This window comes from Phaenicophaeus curvirostris, chromosome 26 (genome assembly GCF_032191515.1).
Source record: "Phaenicophaeus curvirostris isolate KB17595 chromosome 26, BPBGC_Pcur_1.0, whole genome shotgun sequence".
In the NCBI taxonomy this organism is placed as follows: Eukaryota; Metazoa; Chordata; class Aves; order Cuculiformes; family Cuculidae; genus Phaenicophaeus; species Phaenicophaeus curvirostris.
Window position 1 is genome coordinate 7588079 of NC_091417.1, and position 20894 is coordinate 7608972.

Genomic DNA, 20894 nt, shown 5'->3' on the forward strand with positions numbered 1-20894 from the left:
TTCTTTTACCTTCTCTGATATTCTTTGACCTTCTCCAAACTTCTCTCACCTTTTCCGATGTTCTTTGACCTTCTACAAATTTCTCCGACCTTCTCCGAACTTCTTTGATATTCTCTGAACTTCTTTGACTTCCTACCGCTTTCTTCGAATTTCTTTCATCTTCTCTGACCTTCTTTGACCTTGTCAGACCTTCTTTGACCTTCTCTGAACTTCTCCGAAATTCTCTGACCTTCTTGGACTTCCTCTGAACTTCTTTGACCTTCTCCAAAATTCTTTGACATTCTCCAACCTTCTATGATTTCCTCTGACCTTCTCCGAATGCCTTTGAAATTCTCTGACCTTCCTTGATCTTCTCCGACCTTCTCCAAACTTCTTCAACAACTTTTGAAATTCTCTGAATTTCTTTGAGCATCTCTGTCCTTCTCCGACCTTCTCCAACATTCTTTGAACTTCTCTGACCTTCTCCGACCTACTCTGTACTTATTTGACCTTCTCTGACCTTCTCTGACTTTCTTTTAACTTATCTGACCCTCTTTGCTCTTCTCCGCCCATCTTTGCCCTTCTCCGCCCATCTTTGCACTTCTGCGATATTCTCTGCCCTTCTCCGCCCCTCTTTGCCCTTCTCCGCCCGTCTTTGCCCTTCTCCGCCCGTCTTTGCCCTTCTCCGCCCGTCTTTGCCCTTCTCCGCCCGTCTTTGCCCTTCTCCGCCCGTCTTTGCCCTTCTCCGCCCTTCTCCGCCCTTCTCCGCCCTTCTCCGCCCTTCTCCGCCCTTCTCCGCCCTTCTCCGCCCTTCTCCGCCCTTCTCCGCCCTTCTCCGCCCTTCTCCGCCCTTCTCCGCCCTTCTCCGCCCTTCTCCGCCCTTCTCCGCCCGTCTCTGCTTTTCTTTGAACTTCTCCAATATTGTATACACTTCTCCGCCCGTCTTTGCCCTTCTCCTAAACTCTTTGCCCATCTTTGCATTTCTCCATTATTTTCCACCCTTCTCTGCACGTCTTATCCCTTCTCTGTACGTCTTTTCCCATCTTTGCACTTCTCTGATATTCTCTGCCCTTCTCCGCTTATCTTTGCCCTTCTTCGCCCCTCTTTGCCCTTCTCCGCTCCTCTTTGCCTCCTTTGAAATTCTCCGATAATCTCTGCCCTTCTCCGCCCCTTTGCCCTTCTCCGCCCATCTTTGCCTTTCTCCGATATTCTCCGTCCTTCTCCTACCATCGTTGCTCTTCTCAGCCCGTCTTTGTCCTTCTCCTCCCATCTTTGCACTTCTTTGAACTTCTCCAATATTCTCCGTCCCTCTCTGCCCGTCTTTGCCCTTCTCTGCTCGTCTTTGCCCTTCTTTGAACTTCTCCAATATTCTCCACACTCCTCCACCTGTTTTTGACCTTCTCTGCCCATGGTTACCCTTCTCAGCCCATTATTGCCCTTCTCCGCCCATCTTTGCACTTCTCGTATATTCTCCACACTTCTCCGCCCGTCTTTGCCCTTCTCCGCCCGTCTTTGCCCTTCTCCACCCGTCTTTGCCCTTCTCCGCCCGTCTTTGCCCTTTTCTGATAGTCTCCTCCTTTCTCCACCAGTCTTTGCCCTTCTCCCACCTTCTTTGACTTTCTCCGAACTTCTCCAAAATTATCTGATCTATTTCGAACTTCTCTGAATTCTACTACCTTCTCTGGACTTCCTTTGGCTTCTCTGACCTTCTCTGAACTTCTCCGACTTCTTTGACATTCTCTGAACTTCTCTGATGTTCTTTGACCTTCTCCAAACTTCTCTGACCTTTTCCGATATTCTTTGACTTTCTCCAAATATCACCTTCCTTCTCTGACCTTCTTAGAACTTCTTTGATTTTCTCCAAACTTCTTTGACCTTCTCTGAACCTCTTTGATCTTTTCCGACCTTCCCCCACCTTCCTTGACCTTCCCCCACCTTCCTTGACCTTCCCCCACCTTCCTTGACCTTCCCCCACCTTCCTTGACCTTCCCCCACCTTCCTTGACCTTCCCCCACCTTCCTTGACCTTCTCCCGCCTTCTCCCGCCTTCTCCCGCCTTCTCCCGCCTTCTCCCGCCTTCTCCCGCCTTCTCCCGCCTTCTCCCGCCTTCCCCCGCCTTCCCCCGCCTTCCCCCGCCTTCCCCCGCCTTCCCCCGCCTTCCCCCGCCTTCCCCCGCCTTCCCCCGCCTTCCCCCGCCTTCCCCCGCCTTCTCTGAATTGCTCAATGAGGTCGCCGTAGACACAGACAACACAGACTTTCTAAACCTCAATGAGGTCACTAAATTTAATGACGACACAGACGTTCTAAATATCAATGAGGTCCCTATAGACAGTGATGATACAGACTTTCTAAACATCAGTGAGGTCGCTATAGACAATGATGACACAGACGACATAGACTTTCTAAACCTCAATGAGGTCGCTGTGGACACAGACGACACAGACTTTCTAAACCTCAGTGAGGTCGCTGTGAACACAGACGACACAGACTTTCTAAACATCAATAAGGTCACTAAATGTAATGACGACACAGACTTTCTAAACCTCAAAGAGGTCGCTGTAGACAGAGACGACAAAGACTTTCTAAACGACAGTGAGGTCGCTGTAGACACAGGCGACACAGACTTTCTAAACCTCAATGAGGTCGCTGTAGACACAGGCGACACAGACTTTCTAAACGACAATGAGGTCGCTGTAGACACGCTCTGACTTCCCCGACCATCTTTGACCTTCTCTGAACTTCTCTGATCTTCTCTGACCCTCTTTATACTTCTCCAACTCTCTTTGACCTTCTCCTGGCTTCTTTGACCTTCTCCAAACTTCTCCTAATCCTTTGTCCTTCTGCGACCTTCTCCGACCCTCTCCGACCCTCTCCGACCCTCTCTGACCTTCTCTGACCTTTTCCGACCTTCTTTGACCTTTTCCGACCTATTCCAACCTTCTCTGACCTTCTCTGAATTGCTCAATGAGGTCGCTGTAGACACAGACGACACAGACTTTCTAAACCTCAATGAGGTCGCTATAGACACAGACGACACAGACTTTCTAAACCTCAATGAGGTCGCTATAGACACAGACGACACAGACTTTCTAAACCTCAATGAGGTCGCTGTAGACACAGATGACACAGACTTTCTAAACATCAATGAGGTCGCTGTAGACACAGACGACACAGACTTTCTAAACCTCAATGAGGTCGCTGTAGACACAGACGACACAGACTTTCTAAACCTCAATAAGGTCGCTGTAGACACAGACGAAGCAGACTTTCTAAACCTCAATGAGGTCGCTATAGACACAGACGACACAGACGACACAGACTTTCTAAACCTCAATGAGGTCGTTATAGACACAGACGACACAGACTTTCTAAACGTCAGTGAGGTCGCTATAGATACAGATGACTCAGACTTTCTAAATCACAGTGAGATCGCTATAGACACCAACGACACAGACTTTCTAAGCCTCAATGAGGTCACTAAATGTAATGACGACACAGACTTTCTAAACCTCAAAGAGGTCGCTGTAGACAGAGACGACAAAGACTTTCTAAACGACAGTGAGGTCGCTGTAGACACAGGCGACACAGACTTTCTAAACCTCAATGAGGTCGCTGTGAACACAGACGACACAGACTTTCTAAACATCAATGAGGTCACTATAGACACAGATGACACAGACTTTCTAAATGTCAGTGAGGTCACTATAGACACAGACGACCCAGGCGACAGTGAGGTCGCTATAGACACAGGCAACACAAACTTTCTAAACGACAATGAGGTTGCTGTAGACACAGGCGACACAGACTTTCTAAACGACAATGAGGTCGCTGTAGACACGCTCTGACTTCCCCGACCATCTTTGACCTTCTCTGAACTTCCCTGATCTTCTCTGACCCTCTTTATACTTCTCCAACTTTCTTTGACTTTCTCCTGGCTTCTTTGACCTTCCCCAAACTTCTCCTAATCCTTTGTCATTCTGCGACCTTCTCCGACCTTCTCCAAACTTCCTTGACCCTCTCTGACCTTCTTTGACCCTCTCTGACCTTCTTCAACCTTCTCCGACCTTCTTTGACCTTCTCCGATCCTCTCTGATCTTCTCTGACCTTCTCCGATCCTCTCTGACCTTCTCTGACCTTCTCCGACCTTCTTTTAACTTATCTGACCTTCTCCGACGTTCTCCCACCTTCTCCGACCTTGTCTGACCTTTCCGACCTTCATTGACATTTTCCAACCTTCTCCCATTTTCTCCAACCGTCTTTATCTTTCTCCAACCTTCTTTGACCTTCTCCGAGCTTCTCCGACCTTTTCCGAGCTTCTTTATCTTTCTCCGACCCTCTTTGACCTTCTCCGACCACATTTGAACTTCTCCGAACTACTCTGACCTTCTCCGACCTTCTCTGAACTTCTCCAACTGTCTTTATCTTTCTCCAACCTTCTTAGGCCTTCTCCAAGCTTCTTTGACCTTCTGCGACCTTCTCCAAGCTTCTTTTACTTTCTCCGACCTTCTCCATGCTTTTTTGACCTTATCTGACCTTCTCCTAACTTCTCCGAAATTCTCCAACCTTCTTCAAATTTCTTTGACCTTCTCCGACCATCTTTTACCTTCTTCGACCTTCTCCAATCTTCTCCAACCTTCTTTATCTTTCTCCAACCTTCTTTGACCTTCTCTGAGCTTCTTTGACCTTCTCCAAAATTCTCTGACCTTCTTTGACCTTCTCTGAAATTCTACGAACTTCTTTGAAATTCTCCAACCACCTTTGACCTTTTCCGACCTTCTTTGAACTTCTCCAACCTTCTTTGACATTTTCTGACCTTCTCCGACCTAATCCGACCTTCTCTGACCTACTCTTAACTTCTCTGACCTTCTCCGATATTCTTCGAACTTCTTTGAACTTCTCCAACCTTCTCCCACCTTCTTTGCCCTTCTCCCACCTTCTTTGCCCTTCTCCCACCTTCTTTGCCCTTCTCCCACCTTCTTTGCCCTTCTCCCACCTTCTTTGCCCTTCTCCCACCTTCTTTGCCCTTCTCCCACCTTCTTTGCCCTTCTCCCACCTTCTTTGCCCTTCTCCCACCTTCTTTGCCCTTCTCCCACCTTCTTTGCCCTTCTCCCACCTTCTTTGCCCTTCTCCCACCTTCTTTGCCCTTCTCCCACCTTCTTTGCCCTTCTCCCACCTTCTTTGCCCTTCTCCCACCTTCTTTGCCCTTCATTTCCCTTGTTCGACCTTCTTTGTAGATCTTGTAGTTGTAGAGAGCAATGAGGTCTCCCCTCAGCCTCCACTTCTCCAGGTTAAACAACCCCAGGTTTCTGAGCCATTTCTTATAAGGCCATGTGTGTACATAAAAAAGAGCTGACTTGTTTGAGAGGAACTAGGAGCCCTACAGACAGAGGATTATAAAAAAGAGCAGGGACTAGCACAAAAATTCAGAAACAGCAAGAGAAGTAAAGGGGAGTGTCAAGAGTCAGAGTGAATGGAAAAGCTGGAACAGCAACAGTAAGCAATACAAAGGAATAGAGAAAGAAAGAAAGAAAAGCAAGGCATTTGCAGGTGCAGAGAAAGAACAAGCTACAAGGATCAAGCCAGTGAAATTGTGGGGGAACAGAATGAGGAACGCAGATTGGGATAAAGATGGAAAAGGAAAAAAATAGTATAGGCAGAGAACAGATACTGAAGACTAGGGGGGGGGAAAAAAAGAGAGAAAAGAGCACAGAAAAATTAAAGAGTAGGGGTATAGGGATACCTGGGAACAGGAATTGTAGCAGCACGATAAATGAAAGGAACCAAAAAGTCCAGCTCTAAAATGTTCGTTACCTAGTCCCATCACTGTCACAACTAGCAATGTTGCAGTGACAGCACGCATACTGTTATTTCTTGTAAGGATACTTTCAGACATGTAGTAGTGTTGTTCTAGCTGAGAATGCAAGGCAGAGTTAATAAAACACAGCTGCTCCTCAGGCACTATTTATACTTGTGAGGGCTTCACCACACCCCAGTCGCAGGTGGTGGGCGGGAAGGCCCAGGGGGTATATAAGCCACAGGCCTTGCCTCTGGAGGTCATTTAGGTTGTGGTTTATCCTTGAGATTAGAGTTTTGCTGCTGTTTCCATTCATTGTAGCTTTTAGGCAGATTAAGGTAGTTGGGTAAGTGGTGGTTTTTGGCTTTTTTAGTTTTTTTTTTCTTTTTGTTCTTCTAAAGAAGCAGAGGCGTCTGTTGGAGGTATGAGCTTTGGAAGAGTCCAGGCGAAGCAGCACATACAGGTGTAACTATGGGGCTTTTTTGTCAGTAATTTTTGATTGGGTGTTGGAGGGGGCAAGATGTTTTTGGTATCCTTCTTTGTATTTTTTTCTGGGTGCTTTGCCTCGAGTTTTTGGTTATGGGATGATTTGTTGTTGTTCCTCATTCTGTGTGGCATGATGTATTGGTCCTAGGGGCTCTGCAGTTTGTAATGGGCACCTCGTGGGTGATAATAATCTGGAATGAAGTTTGTTGGCCTAGGGTAGGAAGTAGAGTCTGTGGGTTGGTGAAAGATAGAAGGGGCCAGGGGAGCCCTAGGAAGGGCTCAGGAGCACAGCTCCCAGGGAATAGCAACACAGAAGGGTCAGGGGGGTTAAAATATAGGGCAGGTCCTGTTAAGAAGGAGCCGGGTTCCTTCTCTGATACTTCAGGGGTAGAAAAGGGCTTTAATGGTTTGGGGAAAGGGAGATGGGTTCATCAGTCTTTCTTGGGTCAGTTTGGTGGTCAGATGCAAGTGCCGTTCAGGTGTCTGTTGTTCTAGTCTCTCTGTAGCCAATGAGGTAATGATGAGGTTGAGACACAAGTTTAAAAGTATTAGTTATCCTAAGAAATGTAATCTCTAGGGCTTGGAGATCTCTGCTCCCTTATACCTTTTACTTATTGTGTTCCTCAACTAACTTCTTTGCGTGCATCCTGTCTCCATCCATCTGAATGTCCAGAGAAGAGTAATGTAGCTGGTGAGGGGGCTGGTGAACAAGCCTTATGAGGCGTGGCTGAGAGAGCTGAGGGTGTTTAGCCTGGAGAAGAGGAGGCTGAGGGGAGACCTCATTGCTCTCTGCAGCTACCTGAAAGGAGGTTGTGGAGAGGAGGGAGCTGGTCACCTCTCCCAAGGGACAGGGGACAGGACAAGAGGGAATAGCCTCAAGCTCTGCCAGGGAAGCTTCAGGCAGTACATCAGGAAAAAATATTTCACTGAAAGGGTTATTGGGGATGGGCAAAGGCTGCCCAAGGAGGTGGTTGAGTCACCTTCCCTGGAGGTGTTTAAAGGATGGGTGGATGAGATGGTGAGGGGCATTGTTTAGTGATTGATAGGAATGGGTGGACTCAATGATCCAATGGGTCTTTTCCAACCTGGTGATCCTATGAATATCAGAGACCTTGCTACTTAAAGGTGTGGACTCTCTGCCTATCTACAGTGCAGGGTTCTGCCGCTTGTTTCCCTTTAATTTCTCAGGGAAGAGATTGGATATTGTTTTGGCTCGTAACAGTTAGCAGCTGAGCAACTCTTCTTCATCTGGTCTGTGGGCACACAAGCCTCCCTTATTTAGTAGAGTTTTAGATTTTTCCTGAACTTACCAGTGAGGTTTGCTCTATTATTGCTTACAGCGGTTGTTACCTTGTCCCTGTTAATCCATTGTGGTTTTTTACGGTCATTGAGTTTCCAATTTAGGTCTTAGAGTAGTCAATCCCACTGTTGCGAGTTTTTCATTGGCTGACTGCCTCTGTAATTCCAGTCTCCATTGCTGTGTGGTGAGTGTCCTGTGTTTTTAGGTCTTCTGTGTTAATAATCTTTACTGGGTTTTGATAAGAATATTTTTTTCAAGTTCTTCTTGTTCACTCCTACGACTAAAGTTTGGTTCCTTCCTAAAATGTGGATTTCCGTGGCTCATCTTTCTTTTGTCCTGGGTATCACCACTACTGGTCCTACAACTTAAGTGGTGAGGAGGAGAGGTAAGCAGATAGCAGAGAAATTTGGGGTGCTGGTGAGGTAGTCAGGCTTATTCTCATCATTGTGGGGCTGATGGTGAGGAGGAAGTTGAGTATGTCTAGAAGAGCAAAGTGTTCTTTGGCAACATAGTATTTACTTTTGGTTTGGCAGGCACTGTGTGGGCCACCTTGGGAATGGGAAGAGCATTTGAGATGAGCTGGGTAGTAGGGAGAAGGAGCATGGGGCAGACTTCTCACAGGTGTGAGAGTAATTCTCTGAATTTAATTACCCTGGGTGATAACAGCTGCAGCATCTGACAGAAGAACTGCTGTGGAGCAAGTGAGTGGAAGGACATGGCAGTTAGGCAGAGCAAGTTGTCATGTAAGGTGCTGACATTGATCAGTGCAATGCTGGCTGTTGGGGCTATTTTAGTTTTCTTGTAGATTGCAAAGTGGATCCTGGCAACTGTAGGATCATTCCAGGAAGCTGATGCTCTTGGAGTTTTTTTTCTGCTGAGGAAGCCTCCTGGTGGTCTGAAAGCTAAGTTGAGGGACGGGGGCAGGGGTGGGGTATGACAGAGGGGAGAAGGCTGGGGATGGCAGGGAGGAGTTTTAAAAGTAGCCTAGGGGAGAGGGCTGTGCGGGAAGTGTCCCCTTTGGGCAGGGAGAGCTGGAGGGTGTTACTTCTCAGCCCAAAGCTAGCATGTTCCAGGCAGGGCCGTTCCAGCTTGTCTGTGCTGTGTGCTTTATATTCTGTTTCTCTTTTACGTTTCTTAAGCCTTGATGTCCCCTTTGCTTTAAAGGAATGCAGCATATGACTTGAGCAGCATCTCGAGGGTCTTGAATGCCTGTACTCATGGGTACAATACCAATTAGGCACTGTTCTTCTTGCATCATAACCTAAGCGTGGATTGGCTTCATGTTTTCAAAGTTTCTAGTCAGCCATCTTTTCCCATGGCCTTGCAGCCTGTGTTGGCGGCCACAATAGTTAGTTATATGTTTTCAAGGATCCCTGTTGACCTGAGACTTCTTCCATGCATCTTGTGCCTTTAGTCATTTAAAAGGTGATCCTTTCACATACATCCTCCCAGTCTTGGCCACATCCCGTTGTAATGAGGGATCCTTTACGGCATGCCGGACATGCCTCGAGCACCATATCTAGGGTCCTGAATGCTCGTACTCATCAATGCACTGTCGACTGGGCACTGCTTTTCTTGCATTGTGTTCCTAAAGCCTGGATTGGTCTCGTGTTTTGGCACTGTGTTTTTCTGTTAATTTTTCTTGCAGATGCTGAAGAGGAACGCAGTGACTGCAGGATTATTTCTGTTAGCTGATGTGATTTGAGCTGCTTTGTCCAAGGACAGCTTCATTCGTGGCCCTCTGAAAGCTAAGTTGAGAGACGGGAGTTGGGAAGCGGGAGGTGGGATGGGGCTAGCAGGGAGGTGTTTGGAAGGTAGCCTAGGCTGTGCAGGGAGTCCTCATTGGGCAGGTGAAGGCAGAGGGGTCTACTTCTCAGCCCAAACCCTGTATGGGCAGGGCAGTTCCAGCCTGTATCTGTTGTTGTCTAGTTTGTGTAGTCACCGTGCCATGTCTGAAATTTTCTGCAGGTCTTGATGTCATCTTTTGTGCTCAGGGCATCGCAGGCGTGCCTTGGGCGCCATGTCTAGGGTCCCAAATGTTTGTATTGATCAAGTCAGTGTCAACGGAGCACTGCTTTTCTTTCTTCACATTTCTAAAGTGTGGATCGCTCTTGTGTTTTGGAAGCATCTGGTCAGTCGTCTTCTGCTGCAGCCTTACAGCCTGCCTCGCCATCCGGGATAGTTAGTCTTCTGTTTTGCTGGATCCCTGTTCTGGGACTTGTTCCATCCATCCTCTGCATCTTTAGGTCTTTAAAAGGGGTTTCTTGCCCGTTCATCTTGCCAGTTGTGGCACCATCTCTTTGGAACCATGCACGGTTCTTCGCTTTTCCAGGGCTACCGAAAGTTGTTCCTTGGAGCCCTGTCCATTGCCTTGCCCATTGGCACGCGTGGTCCAGGAGTCCTCCTTGTTGCCACGACTTTTCTTTTGTTCCAGGTTCCTGACGTCGGTCTTGTGTATTGGTGTTCTGTGTGTGTTTGTGTCTGGTTGGAGCTGCTCTGCCAGGTGCGTAGAGGAGGCGATAAGCATCAGCAGGGGTATAGTGGCCCGATTGTGTGCTTAACGTTTTGACGTGCCTAGACATTGCGGTCTAGGGGCATCCCTTATTTGCAGAACTAGCAGCCCTAGGTGTGGCGGGTGAGGAGGGTAGTTTCTGCTTGTCTCTGGAGCCACAGAGGTGGTGACCAAAACTGCATGGGAGCAGCCAGTGGAGCGGTAACGAAGGGGTTTGTATGTCAAGGGAGCAGCTATTAATGTTTGGGTTTGGTTGTGGACTAGCTTTGCTTGGCTGTAATGTGCAGTAGAGTCTTGGAATTCTTAGGGCGTTGCTGAGCGTCAGGGTGACTTCTTTGCTGTTGTGTTTTTCAGACGTAGCGGGCTGACCTGTGTGCCGAGGGGCACGGATGGAGTTGTGTGCAGTTAGTGTGCCATAGTGAGGTGAGTTGGCTGTGGTGTTGGTAGGGAAATGTAACCGTGGCTGTATGATCAGTTACCGTGTGTTGGTTTTCTTCAATGAAGTTATAATCATCCTTGCTGTTTGTATATTCCAGGTGGAGCTCAAGCCTCAACACAACCACAGAAGATGAGGCAAGCTGGGCATCTGAGCAGTCAAGGTAATGCAGTGGGAGATAGGTGTTGCTTGGGGCAGCCTGTGCTTTAGTGTAGTACAAAAGCATGCTTTTTCTGTGGCAGGTGCCAAATGCAGCCTCAGAGGGGTGAAGCTTCTTGGTGATGTGTGGTCTGAGAGGTGAGGAGGTTGTTGTTAAAACAGGTGTGTTAGAGCCCTGTAGTACGCAGCAACTCCATTGAGCATTGGCCTTTGGTTTTGTAGATGCTGTGTGGTCCACTTTTAGAATGCAAAGAGCAGTTGAGGTGAACAGGGGAGTAGAGAGATGGAGCACGGGACTGATTTCTCAGATGCACAATAGTAAATTTTCTGTCTGTCTACCTGAAGTGCCCCAGGTGATGATGACTGCAACATCCAATGTTTGAGTTGGCATCAAATAGGTGAGCAGAATGCCTTGGCAGTTTTGCAGTGGGTGTAGTACAAGATGTTGGCAGTGAGCAGTGTGATGACTTGGCACTGTGTTTTCTGTATGTTTTTCTTTTTGTTTTTTTGCAGATTGTAGTCCAGGACAATGTGAGAGTGCAGGATTTTTCCAGTTAGTTGATGCAGTTTGGGTTTTTTCTGCCAAGGATATCTTCAGGCCCTCGGTCCTCAGAAAGTTAAGGGGGCTGTGGTTTTGGTCCGGGAAGAGGGCAGAATGTTGAGAATGGCAGGGAGGGGATTTAGCCTAGGGTAGAGGGTTGTGCAGGAAGAGTGCACCTTGTTACACGTTTGGAGAGGGGTTTAATTTTCAGCCCCAAGCTAGCGTGTACCAGGCAGGGCAGTTCCAGCCTATATCTGTCTTGTTGTTTAGACTGTGTAGACTCTGCTGTGTCTTAAATCTTCTGCAGGTCTTGATGTCATCTTTGCATTTGATCCACGTGTCATCTCTAGACTCTTGGATGTCTGTTCTTAGTAAGGTGCTGATCGGGCACTGCTTTTCTTGCATTGTGATCTTCATGTACAGATAGGTCTTGTATTTTGGAAATTTCCGGTCAGTTGCCTATTGTGTAGGCATCACAGGACACATTAGTATCCTCAGCCCTTATTGTTCCATTTTCTTAAATCCCTGTTGTGGCACTTCCTCCATACATACTCTGTTTTGAGGTCTTTAAGAAGGGCTCACCCTTGCATCCTTCTAGTTGTGGCTGTGGCTCTTAAAGGGGCCATAGTCTTCCATTTTTCAAGGGCTGACATAATCTTTCTTGCAGCTCCCTACATCTTGTTGCCCAATGCCAGCCCTCTTTTGAGAGTCATTCTTACCAAGTTTCCTTTTTGTTTCTGCATCCTGTCATTGCTTTTCTGTGCAGAGTCAGTCTGTGCACGTTTGAATCTGGCTGGAGCTGCTCTGCCTGAGCTAAAGAATCAGTAGTTAGCAGAAGAATAGCAGTGAAATTCGATCTTTAGATATACCCGTCTAGTTAGGCTTTGAAGGGCGAGGTGATACGGTGCATTCCAGAGCAAGTAGCCATAGATACATGGGGTGAGGAGAATCATTTTTGGTCGGTTATGCAGCCACAGAGGGAATGACCAAAGCCATCTCAGATATAACGTTGGAGTGTCGGTAGAGCAGTTTAAATTCTTGGGGCAATAAATCTGGTGTGTATGGTTGTTAAGATTTGATTTTATCTTTTTTTTTTCTGCCTGGCTGTTGTGTGAAGAAGGGTTGGCATTCCTGAATCAAAACAGTGTGTGGAATTGTTTAGTTACTATCGAGTCTGGGGGTAAGTTATTGAATGTTGAGTTCTACAGGTGCAGAGGCATCGGGTCTGGCAGCAAGGGGTGACAATTAAACTGGGGGTAGATTCCCATAGCCAGGTGGGTTGGCTGCCGAGTCAACAGTTAGATATGACTTGTACCTACATTACCTACAACTACCAGCTAGTAATTTTGTTTTGGTTTTATTTTTTGTCTTTCAAGATGCAATGAGCATCGTTGTCATATATGATGTCTGTGTCGTCTGTGTCTATTGTGACGTCATTGTTATATATAGTGTGTGTCTATTTTGAACATCATTGTCATTTTTAATGTTTCTGTTGTCTGTCTCTATTGTGAAATCGTTGTCATTTATAATGTCAGTGTCATCTGTGTTGTCATTTTTGTCTGTCGTCTGTTTCTATAGTGACATCATTCTCATTTATTATGTCTGTGTCATCATTTTCGTGTCTGTCATCTGTCTCTGTTGTGAAATCATTGTCCATTATAATGCCTGTGTCGCCTGTGTCCGCAGCGACCTCCCTGACGTTTAGAAAGCCTGTCGCCTGTGTCCGCAGCGACCTCCCTGACGTTTAGAAAGCCTGTGTCGCCTGTGTCCGCAGCGACCTCCCTGACGTTTAGAAAGCCTGTGTTGCCTTTGTCTATAAAGGCCTCCCTGACGTTTAGAAAGCCTGTGTCGCCTTTGTCTATAAAGACCTCCCTGACGTTTAGAAAGCCTGTGTCGCCTTTGTCTATAAAGACCTCCCTGACGTTTAGAAAGCCTGTGTCGCCTTTGTCTATTAAGACCTCCCTGACGTTTAGAATGCATGTGTCGCCTGTGTCTATAAAGACCTCCCTGAAGTTTAGAATGCCTGTGTCGCCTGTGTCTATAAAGACCTCCCTGACGTTTAGAAAGCCTGTGTCTCTAGCGACCTCACTGTCATTTATAAAATCTGTGTCTCTAGCGACCTCACTGTCGTTTATAAAATCTGTGTCTCTAGCGACCTCACTGTCGTTTAAAGAATCTGTGTCTATAGCGACCTCATGGAGGTTTAGAAAGCCTGTGTCGCCTGTGTCCGCAGCGACCTCCCTGACGTTTAGAAAGCCTGTGTCGCCTGTGTCTATAAAGACCTCCCTGACGTTTAGAAAGCGTGTGTCGCCAGTGTCTACAGTGACCTCACTGTCGTTCATAAGGTCTTTGTCGCCTGTGTCTACAGTGACCTCACTGTCGTTCATAAGGTCTTTGTCGCCTGTGTCTACAGCGACCTCACTGTCGTTAAGAAGGTCTTTGTCGCCTGTGTCTACAGCGACCTCACTGTCGTTCAGAAGGTCTGTGTCGCCTGTGTCTACAGCGACCTCACTGTCGTTCAGAAGGTCTGTGTCGCCTTTGTCTACAGCGACCTCATTGTCGATTGGAATTTCTGTGTCGTCTGTGTCTATGGCGACCTCGTTGAGGTTTAGAAAGTCTGTGTCGTCTGTGTCTATAAAGACCTCCCTGACGTTTAGAACATCTGTGTTGTCTGTGTCGTCTGTGTCTATAGCGACCTCATTGAGGTTTAGAAAGTCTGTGTCGTCTGTGTATACAGCGACCTCATTGAGGTTTAGAAAGTCTGTGTCGTCTGTGTCTACAGCGAACTCATTGTCGTTTAGAAATTCTGTGTCATCAGTGTCTATAGCGACCTCATTGAGGTTTAGAAAGTCTTTGTCGTCTGTGCCTATAACGACCTCAATGAGGTTTAGAAATTCTGTGTCGTCTCTGTCTATAGCGACCTCATTGAGGTTTAGAAATTCTGTGTCGTCTGTGTCTATAGTGACCTCATTGACGTTTAGAAAGTCTGTGTCGCCTGTGTCTATAGTGACCTCATTGACGTTTAGAACGTCTGTGTCGCCTGTGTCGCCTGTGTCTGTAGTGACCTCATTGAAGTTTAGAACGTCTGTGTCGTCTGTGTCCGCAGCGACCTCATTGACGTTTAGAAAGTCTGTGTCGCCTGTGTCTACAGCGACCTCATTGATGTTTAGAAAGTCTGTATTGTCTGTGTCGTCATTGTCTATAGTGACCTCATTGACGTTTAGAAAGTCTGTGTTGTCTGTGTCGTCATTACATTTAGTGACCTCCTTGAGGTTTAGAAATTCTGTCGTCTGTGTCTACAGCAACCTCATTGTCATTTAGAAAGTCTGTGCTGTGTCGTCTGTGTCTATAGAGACCTCATTGAGGTTTAGAATGTCTGTGTCTCCTGTGTCTATAGCGACCTCATTGACGTTTAGAAAGTCTGTCGCCTGTGTCTATAGTGACCTCATTGACGTTTAGAAAGTCTGTGTCTCTAGAGACCTCACTGTCATTTATAAAATCTGTGTCATCTGTGTCTATAGTGACCTCAATGACGTTTAGAAAACTGTCGTCTGTGTCTATAGTGACCTCATTGACGTTTAGAAAAATGTCGTCTGTGTCTGTAGCGACCTCATTGAGGTTTAGAAAGTCTGTGTCGCCTGTGTCTATAGTGACCTCATTGTGGTTTAGGAAGACTGTGTCGCCTGTGTCTATAGTGACCTCATTGAGGTTTAGAACGTCTGTGTCGTCTCTGTCTATAGCGACCTCATTGAGGTTTAGAAATTCTGTGTCGTCTTTGTCTATAGCGACCTCATTGACGTTTAGAAAGCCTGTGTCGTCTGTGTCTATAGCGACTTCATTGAGGTTTAGAAAGTCTGTGTCGTCTCTGTCTATAGCGACCTCAATGAGTTTTAGGAAGTCTGTGTCGTCTGGGTCGTCTGTGTCTATAGCGACTTCATTGAGGTTTAGAAAGTCTGGGTCGTCTGTGTCTCTAGCGACCTCACTGTCATTTAGGAAGTCTATGTCGTCCTTGTCTCTAGTGACCTCATTGACGTTTAGAACGTCTGTGTCATCTGTGTCTATAGTGACCTCATTGAGGTTTAGAAATTCTGTGTCGTCTGTGTGTACAGCGACCTCACTGTCGTTCAGAAGGTCTGTGTCGCCTGTGTCTACGGCGACCTCACTGTCGTTCATAAGGTCTGTGTCGCCTGTGTCTACCGCGACCTCACTGTCATTCATAAGGTCTGTGTCTCCTGTGTCTACAGCGACCTCACTGTCGTTCAGAAGGTCTGTGTTGCCAGTGTCTACAGCGACCTCACTGTCGTTCAGAAAGTCTGTCTCGCCTGTGTCTACAGCGACCTCTCTGTCGTTCATAAGGTCTGAGTCGCCTGCGTCTCTAGTGACCTCGCTGTGGTTTAGAAAGTCTGTGTCGCCTGCGTCTCTAGCGACCTCACTGTTGTTCATAATGTTTGTGTCGTCTGCGTCTCTAGCGACCTCACTGTCATTTAGAAAGTCTGTGTCGCCTGTGTCTGTAGTGACCTCATTGATGTTTAGAAAGTCTGTGTCGTCTGCGTCTATAGCAACCTCACTGTCGTTTATAAAGTCTGTGTCGTCTCTGTCGTCTGTCTATTGTGACATCTTTGTCAATTACAATGTCTGTCTACTGTGTCTGATGTGACATCATTGTCATTTATAATGTCACTGTCATCGATGTCGTCAATGTCGTCTGTGTTGTTTGTGTATATTGTGACATCATTTTTATTAATAATATCTGTGCCATCTGTGTCATCTATGTTGTCTGTGTCGTCTGTGTCTAATGTGACATCATTGTAAAATACATTGTCTGTGTCGTCTTTGTCTATTGTGACACCCTTGTCGCTAATAATGTCTGTGTCGTATGTTTCATCTGTGTCTCTTGTGACATCATTGTCATTTATAATGTCTGTGTCGTCTGTTTCTATTGTGTCATCGTTGTCATGTATAATGTCTGTGTCGTCTGTGTCTATTGTGGCATCATTATCACTTTTAATACCTGTGTCTTTCATTTCACCTGTGTCGTCTCTGGTGTTTGTGTCTATTGTGACATCATTTTTATTTATAATATGTCATCTGTGTTTTCAGTGTCTATTGTGACGTCATTGCCCTTTATAATATCTGTGTCGTCTTTGTTGTGACATCACTGTCATTTCTACGTTCTGTGTGGTCTGTGTCTATTCTGAAATCATTGTCATTTAAAATGTCTCTGTCTTCTGTGTCTATTTTGACATCATTTTCATTTATAATGTCTATGTCATCTGTGTCTATTTTGACATCAATTTCATTTATTATGTCTGTCATCTGTGTGTAATGTGACATTATTGTCATCATTTTTAATGTCTGTGTAGTTGGTGTCATCTTTGTCTATATTGAAATCACTGTCATTTATAATGTCAGTGTAGTCTGTGTCATCTGTTTCTATTGTGATATCGTTTTAATTTATAGTGTCTGTGTCATTTGTTTCTATTTTGTTATAATTTTGATTTACAATGTCTGTGTCGTCTGTGTCTATTGTGACATCATTGTCATTTATAATGTCTGTGTCTTCTGTGTAGTCTGTCGTCTGTGTCATCTGTTTCTAATGTGACTCCATAGCAGTTTTTAATGTCTGTGTCGTCTGTTTCTGTTGTGACATAGTATTCATTTACTAAGTCTGTGTCATCTCTGTCGTCTGTGTCTTCTTTGTCTATTGTGACATCCTTGTCATTTATAATGTCTCTGTCATCTGTGTATATTTAGATATCATTTTTTATAATGCCTGTGTCGTCTGTCTATGTTTTGACATTTTTGTCATTTATAATGTCTGTGTTGTCTGTGTCTATTGTGATATTTTTCTCATTTATGTTGTCTGTGTCGTCAGTGTCTATTGTGATATCATTGTCATATATAATGTCTCTGTTTTCTGTCTTTTGTGATATCATTGTTATTTAAAATGTCTGTCGTCTGTGTCTATTGTGACATCATTGTCATGTATAATGTCTGTGTCTTCTGTGTATATTTTGACATCATTTCGTTTATAATGTCTGTGTATTCTGTGTTTTCTTTGTCTATTTTGATATATTTGTCATTTATAATGTCTGAGTCTATTGTGACATCATTTTCATTTATCATGTCTGCATCGTCTGTGTCTATTGTGACATTATTGTTTTTATAATGTCTGTCATCTGTGTCGATTGCGACATCATTGTCATTTATAATGTCTTTCGTCTGTGTCGTCTGTCTAGTCTGTGTCTATTGAGACATAATTGTCATTTATAAAATCTGTCGTCTATGTCTAATGTGACAGCACTGTCATTTATAGTGTCTCTGTCATCTGTGAATATTGTGACATCTTTGTCATTTATAATGGCTGTGTCGTCTCTGTATATTGAGACATAATTGTCATTTATAAAATCTGTGTCGCCTGTGTCTATTGTGACATCATTGTCATTTATAATATTTTTGTCGTCAGTGGCTATTGTGATATTATTGTCATTTATAATATCTGTCGTCTGTCCAGTCTGTGTCTACTGTGACATCATTGTAGTTTATAGTCTGTGTCGTGTGTTGTACATGTCTATTGTGACATCATTGTCATTTATGTCTGTGTCGTCTGTGTCTATTGTGACATCATTTTAATTTATAAAGTCTGTGTCGTCTGTGTCATCTTTGTCTATTTTGACATCACTGTCACTTATAATGTCTGTGTCGTCTGTGTAGTCTGTCTATTGTGTCATCATTGTAGTTTATAATGTCTGTTTCTTCTGTCGTCTATGTCTATTGTGACACCATTGTGATTTATAATGTCTGTGTCTTCTGTGTCTTCTGCGTCTGTTATGACTTCATTTTATATTATGTTTGTGTAGTCTGTGTCTATTGTGACAACATTGTCATTAAAAATGACTGTGTCCTCTGTTTCGTCTGTATCCTCAACTGTGTATTCTTACACAGTTGTCATTTGTAATGCCTGTGTTGTCTGTCGTCTGTGTCTATTGTGACTTCTTTTTCATTTATAATGTCTGTGATGTCTGTGTCTATTGTGACATCATTGTCATTTATATTGTGTGTGTCGTTTGTGCCATTTGTGTCATCTCTGTCGTCTGTGTCTATTGTGACATCGTTGTCATTTGTCATGTCTGTCGTCTGTGTCATCTGTGTTTAATGTGACATTGTTTTCATTTATAATGTCTGTCATCTGTTTTTATTATGACATCATTGTCATTTATAATATCTTTGTTTTCTGTGTCGTCTATGTCATCTCTGTCTTCTGTGTCTATTGTGATATTGTTTGCATTTATAATGTCTGTGTCATCGCTGTTGTCTTTGTGTATTTTGAATTCATTTTTATTTATGTCTATTTCTTCGATGTGTTTTGTGACATCATTTTTATTTTTAATGTCTTTGTCGTCTGTCATCCGTGTCATCTGTGTCTATTATAACATCATTGTCATTTATAATGTCTTTGTCCTCTGTGTCGTCGGTGTTGTGTGTGTCGAATGTGACATCACTGTCATTTATAATGCCTGTCGGTTTTTTTTCTGTGTAGTCCATGTCTACTGTAACATCATTATAGTTTTTAATGTCTGTGTCTTCTATGTCTATTGTGAATACATTGTAATTTATAATGTCTGTGTCGTCTGTGTCTATTGTGACATCATTGTAATTTATAATGTCTGTGTTGTCTGTGTGTTTTGTTACATCATTGACATTTATAATGTCTGTGTCGTCTGTTTGGTCTGTGTTGATTTTGGTGTCATTGTCATTTATAATATCTGTGTGGTCTGTGTTGTCTGTGTTGGCTTTGTATATTGTGACATCATTTTCACTTGCAATGACTTTGTCATCTGTGTAGTCTGTGTCATCTCTGTCGTCTGAATCGTCTGTGTCCATTGTGACATCATTGTCATTTATAATGTCTGTGTCTACTCTGACACCATTGACATTTATAATATATGTGTCGTCTGTGAATATTGTGACATCATTGTAATTTATAATGTTTGTGTCGTCTGTGTCTATTCTGACATCATTATAATTTATAATGTCTGTGTCGTCTAAGTCGTCTGTGAATATTGTGGTATCATTGTAATTTATGATGTCTGTGTCATCTCTGTCGTGGGTGTATATTGTGATATCATTTACCTTTATAATGTCTGTGTCGTCTGTGTTGTCTGTGTCTATTGTGACATCATTATCGATTAAACTGTCTGTCGTATGTGTATTTTCTGTCGTCTGATTCGTCTGTGTCTTCTGTGTCTTTATTGTAATATATAATGTCTGTGTCACTCTGTTGTCTCTGACGTCTGTGTCTATAGTGACATCATTTTCATTTATAATGTCTTTGTCATCTGTGTTGTCTGTGTCTATTGTGATATTATTGTCATTTATAATGTCTTTATCGTGTGTGTCGTTTTTGTCTATTTTGATATAATTTTCACAGAATCACAGAATAACCAGGTTGGAAGAGACCCACCGGATCATCCAACTGTTCCTATCAAACACTAAACCATGCCCCTTAGCACCTCGTCCACCCGTGCCTTAAACATCTCCAGGGAAGGTGACTCAACCACCTCCCTGGGCAGCCTGTTCCAGCGCCCAATGACCTTTTCTGTAAAAAATTTTTTCCTAATGTCCAGCCTAAATCTCCCCTGGCGGAGCTTGAGGCCATTCCCTCTTGTCCTGTTCCCTGTCACTTGGAAGAAGAGGCCAGCACCTTCCTCTCTACAACCTCCTTTCAGGTAGTTGTAGAGAGCAATGAGGTCACCCCTCAGCCTCCTCTTCTCCAGGCTAAACAACCCCAGCTCTCTTAGCCACTCCTCATAAGGCCTGTTCTCCAGCCCCTTCACCAGCTTTGTTGCTCTTCTAATATATGCTCTTCATATATAATGTCTGTGTCTATTGTGAAATAATTGTCATCTATCTGTATCTTCTGTCGTCTGCGTCTGTTGTGACGTCATTGTAATTTATAATGTCTGTATCTTCTGTGTCTATTTTAACAACATTTTCATTTATAATGACTGTCGTCTTTGTCGTCTTTCGTCTTTATCAAATGTAACATCATTGTAATTTATGTCTGTGTCGTGTATGTTGTGACATCATTGTCATTTAAAATGTCTGTGTTGTCTGTGTCATCTGTGTCTTTTGTGACATCATTGTCATTTATAATGTCTGTGTCCTCTGTGGCCTCTGTGTCTATTTTGGTATCATTGTCATTTATAATATATGTGTCGGGTGTGTCGTCTTTGTCTTTTTTGAAATAATTGTCATGTATGATGTCTGTGTTGTTTGTGTTGTCGGTGTCTATTTTGATTTAATACTCATTAGAAATATCTGTGTCGTTTTTGTCGTCTGTCTTCTGTGTCTACTGTTATATCATTGTCATTTATAATGTCTGTGTCTTCTGTGTCTTTTGTGACATCATTTTCAAATATAATGTCTGAGTCGTTTGTGTCTATTGTGATATCATTGTCTTTTATAATGTCTTTGTCGTCTGTGTGGTTTGTGTCGTCTTTCCCTATTGTGATATCTTTGTCATTAACCATGTGTGTGTCGTCTCCCTTGTCTCTCTCGTCGTTGTCTATTGTGTCATCACTGTCATTTTTAATGTCTGTGTCATTTGTGTCTATTGTGGCATCATTGTCATTTATAATGTCTGTGTAATCTATGTGATCTCTGTCTATTGTGACATCTTTGTCCT